Genomic DNA, 9,653 nt, shown 5'->3' with positions numbered 1-9,653 from the left:
CTGCCAGCTGCCAGCAGCGCCGCGGAGCTGCAGCGCACCACGCTTTCATTGCGCTCTCTTTCACAGAGCTACTGCTTGATAGCTGCACACTGGAGTGCTACAGCAGCACAAAGCTATGCCTGGCTTTTTATTTACCATGAGGCTTTCACAGAGCTACTGCTTGATAGCTGCACACTGGAGTGCTACAGCAGCACAAAGCTATGCCTGGCTTTAATTATTTACCAATTAACAAAGTATGAGAAAAACGCACTTGTGCAAAAGGCTGATTTCAAAAATAAATATCTTCTAGACATAACAGCAGTGTTTACATAATGGTATTGTGCAGCTCTCTGCAAGAAAAATACAGGATACCATACTAAACATTGTACATATTGCTAATTTATCATTTGCTAATACCATTTAAATCAATGGTATTAGTCTAAAGAGGCTTCAGGGAAGATAAGAACAATTACTTTACTCCCACCAGCAGGAAACTCCTAGCTGCATATAATAGTTTGAGAATTCGTTCATGCTTCATAATGAAATGTCATCCAAATTTCTCCTGTTAAAAAAAGCCCTGCAAGCAATTCACTAACATGCAGAGGGTTACCTGTATTCCTGTTGCTGGACTCAAGAGTCTGCAGATAAGCACACAGTCTGTACAGCAGGACACGTGAAATTCCAGAGAGCCCCGGGGCATATGCAAGCCTGGAGAGCACGGCTGAACAGGGAGCAGGTGAAAGAGTAATTTGTTTCATAGATTATTTCTTTTTACAATATTGTTTGATTACAACGAAGAATTGCAGATTGCAAGGTCTAAAAGCGCTGCACATCTGTATGTAATAAAGTGTGTTTCAAAGCTGTTTAGGTGTGAGAAGCTGTTGGAAATTGTAAACGACCTTACGCAAGGGATATTCACGGACACCACGGGTCTAATCCAGTGCTCACTTGAGTCATGTAGCTCTAGAGGATTTTGGATTAGACTGTGAATGTTCGACTTTTGTTGCACGTTGCTTTGTTCATGTTATGAGTCCGGGTTTTTCCTTTCATCATAACGTTTCCCATAAAATGCCTTGATCCTGTTTTCTCCCATTTTCACCCAACAAAATGTGCAGAGATTCCACCCAAATCCTGTCCCCTTAGAGCTAATTCCATTATGGTGAACCTTCCATAGTCTGGTGTCAGAAAGTCAGATTATATCATCCTATGCAACTAAAAACACAGGGATGCATCACTTCATACAGCGTCAGGACAAACTTCAAACAGGCAGAATTATCACCATGAGTGAAAAGCAGAAATGGTAGAATAATGTTACCTAATCTATCACTCAGCAACGTCTGAAGTGTAAAACTGATTTTGAGCATGGCTATGAGGACTGGTCAGTGAAAAATGAGGTTAGTAGAGAGGAAAACATACAAGGCTTACACAGCTGCGCACAGCACGCAGATTTGGGAAATACTCTGCATAGACAGAATGAGGCAATAATCCTGTAAGAGAGTGACCAGATGAAGTACTGGTCTTCCTTGTCCTCCATAAAATGAGGAACCTGTTGCAGTTAATCAGAGCAGAATGACTGGATGATTCCCCGTCATCTGTTGGGGAAACAACTACACAGCCAGACAGCCCCTTCCGTGTGCATGTAACTCAGCGCAACATGCACTGTGTAAAGCAGTGCTACTGGTGGGAGCAGAGAAAGAAGGAGACGAAAAAGTAAATGCGTAGCCCTCTGCCTGGTAATTCCACACCTGGAATGCTTACAAACCACAATGGCAGTTCTCTTGAACGTGCTCACAGGAGCTCCTAGTTATGCTCAGGTGACAAAGAGCATCCAAAGTGCTTCTGCTCCTTTCTGCACAGGAGTTAAAACTAGGTAGCTCTGGCTGAATACAGCTTAAAACACATTTAGAATAAGAATGCTTGCGTGGCTAGCATGGAAAAAACACTGAAGAAATTAACCTAGTCCAAAGCAAGCGTTTGGCCTGGTTTATGTTGGTCTAAGAACTAAGGTCACATTTAAACACAGTTCCGGTTAAGCCAGTTTTGTAGATGGGCCAATCTGTATTTTGACACTGCTGAAAACAAAGCTGGCCTAGCCTATCCCAGGACATAGTTTAACATGCCCACTGAACTAGTTTAAACATGTTTCTCCTAGTATTCGTATGCCAGGATAGATAGGATCTTTGAAGTGTTGCTAAATATCATGATTTTATCACAGATCACAAGATAATTGGCCCTTTTCTCAAAGCTCCAGCTTCTAGAGTCATGTGAAATTGATAATCTCATAGGGCTGGTTTTGTTGTTTGTTTCTTTTAATAAGAAGTCTGAAAAAAAATGACTATGTGAAATGGATGTATGGCCTTCAAAAACAGAAAGCATGTAAAACCCCAAATATTTTCAGTTTTTATCTCTGGAATAGTAAGTGCCACATTTGACTCTGAAACAATTGGGGTAGCAAAAACTTCTTTGTTAAACTCAAATCCAGCTTGCTATGCAGAGAAGCACTACTGTTTTAACTAAATGAGTTTCACCTCACACTTTATTTAAATTGGTTTGGCTTCTGTGTTGAGACAAGTTCTTGGATCCTTGAATGTATAGCAAACTTTATAATATGGCTTTACTGCCACTTAAACGTTTTGCAGGCATACCTATGTGGCTAAAACATCTTCCAGACTACTCTAGCAAGACCAGCAAGAGTTCTAATGCTGGCAGAGCTGTACCAGCAATATAGTCCATTTACCAGTGCAGATTATTTCATTCAGGAGATGGAAGTACATTTTTTGTTTTGTTTTGTTAGTATCAGCTGCATCTACAGTAGCAGGGTTTGCCCGTACAGCTATCTTGGCAACCCTTTTAAATGCAAACAAGCAGTATGTGCCCGCAGCACAGGCTGAGATCTCATTTTTAATGCTATTAAACAGCTGTGTCTTGGGCTTTTGCCTTGTTAGACTCTTTTTAACCACATTATTTTGTTCAACTGCTAAATAAACAGCATGGGGTTAAATGTATTAGTGTAATTTATCTTCATTCCTTCCTAATTTACACTTCGAATGAATTAATTAGAATGATCTAATTAACACTGTACAATAGCAATACCAGTGCCAGAAATCTCCCAGGGGCATGGGGCCAGGAACACCCCTCAGTGACCCACACCTGCTTTTCTTACCGTTTGCCTTTGATGGGCTTCTCCAGCCCAGCCTGCAAACAGAGGTTCGGGCTGATACAGCCCAATGTGATACAATGCTTCTTTAGTGTCGGAGACATATTTGAAGTGTTTGGTGGGAGGTCAACATTCAACAATTTTTAGCAACAATTATGCCAGCTTGCCCACTAGTTCTGGGAGGAGAAATCCCTCTTTGCCCTGTTCTCCTCACCTCTATGTATGTTTATTTTTCCAAAGGATTACGTTCAGTCAGGCTGGCCTTTAGATGTCATTCCTGCATGGCATGGCAGCTCAGATCAAAAAGAAAATATCTGCTGCTGTCCAAAAACTAGCAGCGCTAAGGGACGAATATTGGTGGATGTGACATGTAACTGCTCCTCTCCAAAACATTTGTATTGCATCAGTGTGACAAATGGTTGTGAGGTCCAAGTCCCTTGTCACTTGTAAAGTACATGAACACTGGCCCATTTGAAGTCAGCGAATTATGCCATCATCTTATGTGTAAGAGAGGAAAAGTCAGGCCTTCGTTTCTATTTAAGGCTGAGGGTGTTTTGTACAAAAGATTCTCAGAAGGGTCAATTTGGCTGTAAAATAACGTTATACATATGGATAATGTCTGGAGTGAGGAAGATTTTCACCTGAGATTTCTTAATCCTTAGGGGAAACCCTTGGAAAAGCCTGACTATTGCATCTAGTCCAGAATTCACAATTCTGCATTATTCCAGCAGTATGTGCTTATACAGAAAGGTAGTATTAAGAAAAAAATACGTCTCAGACTATAAGGAGAAGCCATCCACTTCTCTTTTGTACATAATTCCTCTGTCCATCTTATAATTTTCCAGTTTGTCTTGCTCTCTACTCACTCCCCCAAAAGTCTCTACTACGTGACTTTATTTTTTGCCTATTCCATATTGCCTGTTCTCCCTCTTAGCAAGAAAAGCCATTCCTGGTCAACAAAGACAACAGTGATGATGACCCACTTTTGACCAGGTTTGATTAGCAAGGGGTCCCAATTATTACTGGTATGCAAGCCACTTCCCACAGATATGTGGACCAGCACAGGACTGGGAGTACCGCTGCAAAGAGTGGTTGGGGCCACTTCTGTCATCGCTCATGGTGAAATTCAGCAAAAGTCTTAGCATCTCATTCATATGTTCGTTGTCAGGAGATTTCAGTTCTCTGTGCATATCTTCGCTGGCTATTCCCATCTCTGAACATTGACCCCACACAGGGACACTTCCTTGCTTCTCTCCAGGAGCTATCTCCAATCAGTGCAGACTCCGGGCCTTGCAACAGCTTCCCTTTGCTTCTCTCTTGCTAAGTAGCAGTGGCCCCCAGTGGTGACAGCTAAGCTGTCTTCTCATTTCAAGTTTTCCCACTCCATGAAAAGCCTCCATGCTGTAACAGAAACTTGACCTAAGGACTTGTGAGTTCCCCACATCTTCCAGTTCTGCAGGGACCATGGGCCAGTTCCTCCTGACCCCTTCAAGCCCCTACAGACCTAAGCTTGGAACCGACCAACGCCGATGAGCCTCTGAGAATAATAGGGTTGTACCTTATATTATTCATTAAATGTTTAGTCTTTAAGAAGGGAATAGGTAATTTAAACAGAGGACAGTGTGTCATCTAGGGAGACCCCTAAATGATGGACATCTTTTGCTTGTCTTCATCTTTTATGTTAGTATTGAAAACAGGAGGACAAAAATGTATTCATGCAAATGAATAACTTTGGCTTTGTAAGGACAGGAATATACACCTAAGTAGCTATTCTTACATTCATGAGTAGCACTACACATTTAAATACAAGGTATTTAAGGACTTTTAATACTTAAGGACTATTTAAGGACTTTTATTCAATGTATTTAAGGACAGGGATTGTTGATATGAGATGGGAATACACATACTTTTTTGGTGGTGCAACTTTGAGTCACTCAAGTCTGAAAACACAGACATGTATGTCTCCAAAAAATTTACATTTTAGCTTGGGGACTTGTTACACTGTTCCTCTCACTTAGATGCTATTTTGCCCTCAAGTCAGAAGGAAACTAGCTTTTCACCTCTTCAGGCCTGCTGAAGAGCCAAGCTATACACCGACAGGCAGAGAAAAGAAGGCAATGCATAGGAGTTGAAATGCCCTGGCTGCGTCACACACTTAGGAGAGAACTTTGGATTTCTTCAGGCAGATAAGAGCAAACATGAGAGAAAAACTTTTTTTGCTCCTTCTGTTTTTCAGTGCCCACAGGACATTGAGCTAATCTGTCTTTATGGATATATAGGTTGATCAGGACCTTGGGTGTAAGTCCAGGTTGCTCACCTGCCAAAAGCCTATGTCTCAATGCTACTGTCATCCACTGTACAAAATTAAAGTGACAGCCAACGGACATCTTGTAGTCATGCTTTCCATCATTATATACATATATCTTAGAGGACTAGTTTCCAAACTACAGGCCGTGAGGTCATGGGAAGTGTAAGTTTTTTACAGTAAACTGTAAAGTTTATATCGTTTCCAATTCAAAAAGTTTGATGATAAGAACGCATGAGAAATTTGGAAACTGAACACGGTTTGTTGAGGACCACTGCTTTAAAGAGACAGAGAGTACAGAATTTCCTGATTTTTATGGGTTTAGGACAGATCCAGACAAGTATTTTAAAGCAAGCATGTTCGTGTAAGTTTGGCTTTATTAATTTTCCTGCTGAACAATTCACCACAAACATCTGGAACAGCATTATTAGTAGTTTTGAGGCCACATTAATTCTGGATGTTCTTAAATAGCATTTTTACAGATACTTAAGAACACTTAAGAAAGGAACACTTTTGAAGGCTCTTGGCAGAACATGAGAAGGTTAAAATAGAGTCTCAGTTACCTAGTCTTATTCTGTGAAGCTTGATGATTGTGAGGACTAAGTAATCTGATTCCAAGTGTTTTAACAGAATGAAATGTGTCCTATGGAGTTGGTATGTCTGTGGTTTAGATGTAACTTTTGAACCTGTTGCCTACAGCAGAGGCTGTTTCCCAGGCGTTCTTATATGCACGAGTAGCCTCAGTATCCTCATCAGCCTATGTCTGTTTAATGAGAAGGACTTAAAAGGACACATTTGCTTGTTTTGAAAGACTTGTTTAGGTACTCTCTCGAAGCCTTTATTTGAGACTTTATTGTTCTTGTGTACAAAGGAAACCAGTGAATTGGATCCTGCCACAGAGCTTGTGTATTATACAAAGGTTTAAATCCTTCATGGTGTCGGTTTGAATTTTTTTTATCTTTTTTATAAGCAAGCCTTTGTAGAAGATGAATTCACTGTTGGTGCAGTGCTGGTGCATTTAGATCTGCAGCAAATCCTTTTTTAAAAAGAAAAAACAGTTTATGAGTGAAGAAATCATAAGTCACATCATAATAGGCAAAACCTTGAAAGTTTCACGTTCAACACTGAGGGGAAACCAGATTTCTTAGGTGAACTGTATTCCAAAAAGACCTGTTACCTCTCTGCTTTAAATGTTAATTTGGACGATTTAGTTAAGCTCAAGTTAAGTAGAAGGGCTTACACTTGGAAGAATGTGTAGTGCGGGCAAAGCTTCAAAACTTTCTTAATACAGTCAATGTGGCATTTACTCCGGTTATTGATTTGCATCTTCAAAGCTCTGCTTTACTTTAGGCTAATGCAGTTTAATGAGAGATCTGATTGCTGCTGAAAGTAGTAAAAATGAAACTGTTGATGCTTTATTTGAGCTAAACATTTTCTGGCAATTTTCCCAACCTCCAGGACATGTCTGAACACGTTTTTACTTTCCTACCTGAAGAAGGAGCCACTTGGCATGTCAACATATGTATATTTTGGCTTAAAGAAAAGACAGTAGTTTGGAAATACAAAAGACAGCTTCTGTCTTTTGTAACAGGTCGTGTGTTAAGATGTAAAAGAGGTAATACATTAAATTAGAAAGAATTTGAAGTGCATAGTTGGAAGATAGCTAACTGATCACTTGGGCTTTCTTAAAGAAATGTATTTAAGGTTTCAGTTAACAGGCAATTTCCTTTTCAGAATCTACTTTCATCTGTATGTAAACTTAGAATTTTGATCAAATAGAATAACAAAGCCTCGTGACTCACCACATCCAAATAACTGATTGAAGAAACATCGGGATTTCCTTGCAGGAGTAATGCACATTCAGCTGTGCAATCATACCCTATGCTGGCTAAAAAAAAATCAGAAGATTCCCACTAGTACATTCTCTAGACATCTTTGAAATTCATTGCTTATTGCGATAAACTGCACATATCACAAGTATTCTGGATAGAAAAATACTTGCAAGCTTTGTCATATGACAATAAACAGATGGATGCAGGGGCTGGCAGCCTTAAGACAATGGTCCTCACATAGCAGTTGTCAAGCACACATAAATGGATTTTGTAGTTCAAAAGTAATAGTTCACCAAAATATCTAAGCAGGTACCTCTAAGTGCTCAGTAGCTTGTGTGAAATGCCAGTACACTTACGGCGCATGCACACACACACACACAAGCCCGGCCTATGGTTTGCACAAGCCCAGCCAGAACTTGTGTTTGTACATGTGTGGTCTCATTTTCTCAGCTAGAAACAAAAAAATGAAATTTCTGGATGACCAATTATATGAAAATTCATCAGATTTGAAAATCTGGCTTCAAAAATTTCTCAAGCAAATTTTACGTGTTCATTGTTCATATGAAGCCTGAAAATACCTAAAAACCTCAATAAGTGTTAATACAACTGCCAGATTTTCATGCAAATGAAAGCTGTGTGCATATGCAAACAGAATCCTAAAATTTGCCTAGAGGATTACCTGAGCTCCTATGACTAAGATACTTTGGAAAGACCTTCTATTCTCCTTTGCTCAAATACATTTCAAGAAGCTTTCCTTCTGCTGGGGATCCTTGAGATTCCAGTATGTTAAATGGGAAGTAATCTTTGAGGTACAAAACATCTGACAAAAATCATAAGTGGTTTCATCAGATGCCATTGATTTTCCCAGATCACAGTCAGATCAAAAGAAAAAAAAAAATAAGAAAAAAAGAAGAAACAACATAGAATTCTCCTTTACGATTGACACAGCGGATTCCATACAGTTTTTATAAAATCAATAAATAAAATTATTTTATGCTGCTTCTCTGTCTAGTGAAGATGTGTTTCTGCAAGAGAGCTGTGTTGTCTGAGAGCAAAAGAGTTTTAAATTTTCTAGAGTTCCTACATCTTATTTCCTACCAAATAACACTAACTTGTGAACTTCTAAAACATGCATTAAGTAATGCGATGTGGTTTAGCTTTTTCATGCTAATGCATCTCAATAAACAGACTATAGAAATGAAAATACTTAAAACACAGGGCTCCCAGCCCATCCAAATATAAAGTATAAAATTTCCGTGATCTTCAGAGTAAATTTAAACAAGGACTAATCTTTAGACTCCTTAACTTGTCAAATTTTTCTTTTTAGTATATCCTAAATATTCTGAAGATTTTGGCATACCCCGATATACTCCTGTATGAGAAATAAGCTCAAAAAAATCCAGTCCATTGTTTTAAGGGACCAAAAGAAAAAGATCCTTTAATAATTTATTACTACAACAAGGTTTGTAAGAAGAGGAAATCTCTTCGAACCTTCATTCTTCTTCTAGTGTTATAGTTACAGCACCACAACTACTACCGTGAAATTACCATCACGTTCAACCGTTTACTTGCTAGGTATAATGCTTTAGACAACTCTTTTTAAACCATGACAGTCATCAAGTCTGGGCTGAGGTCTCTCCCCGCTCTCCCTCGCAGCGAGGTGGCAGATGCCTGCCCCAAGTCAGCACCTCTGCAGGCAGGGTGGGACACGAACACCCTCCCTGTCTCTAGCTGGGAGACAAGCACGTGGCATTAGGCAAGGCAAGAAACTGCCCAAAGCTCGTGAGAAATGATATTAAACTCATTGTTTAGGCAATCCCTTATCGTGAACAAACATCAGACATCTGAAAAGGGATTGGGTGAATCCTGGCTTCAGTAGACAGATGATCGGAGACGTGGTTTTGTCTCGCTAATTATTACAGAGTTAGGCAATTATGTTTAGTGAAACAGACATGCATTTATATTACCTAGGCTCACAAATGTAAAACTAACTCCACCCTTCCCTTTTTAAATACATCCCTCCTCCCTCTTTTATTATTACTTATGGTACAATTACTTATTCTTTATAGATAAACACATTCTTAAGGAACTCATGACAATGGTATTTTTTCCCTTCTTGTTTTCTGCATATATGTATTTCTTTTTGCACATTCCTGTCTTGCTCCATCTTGGCATAGTGCATTCAGGCTGTGTCCTAACTGTTAGCAACATACATTTCACTTAGCTGCCCTCCTAGCTTAGCAGTGTTTGTCCATAAAGGTAAAAGGAGCTGCAGAGAGGGGAGCCTGCCAATTGCACAGCCAAAGTATACTCAGTCACACCCTGGTAATGGACTGATTTTGGAAGGATTGCACAGATTCCACCCTGATAGGTTTTGGTA

The sequence above is a fragment of the Aptenodytes forsteri genome, unplaced genomic scaffold, assembly GCF_000699145.1.
Source record: "Aptenodytes forsteri isolate BGI_AS27 unplaced genomic scaffold, ASM69914v1 Scaffold99, whole genome shotgun sequence".
In the NCBI taxonomy this organism is placed as follows: domain Eukaryota; kingdom Metazoa; phylum Chordata; class Aves; order Sphenisciformes; family Spheniscidae; genus Aptenodytes; species Aptenodytes forsteri.
Note: the sequence above shows the minus strand (reverse complement) of the source record.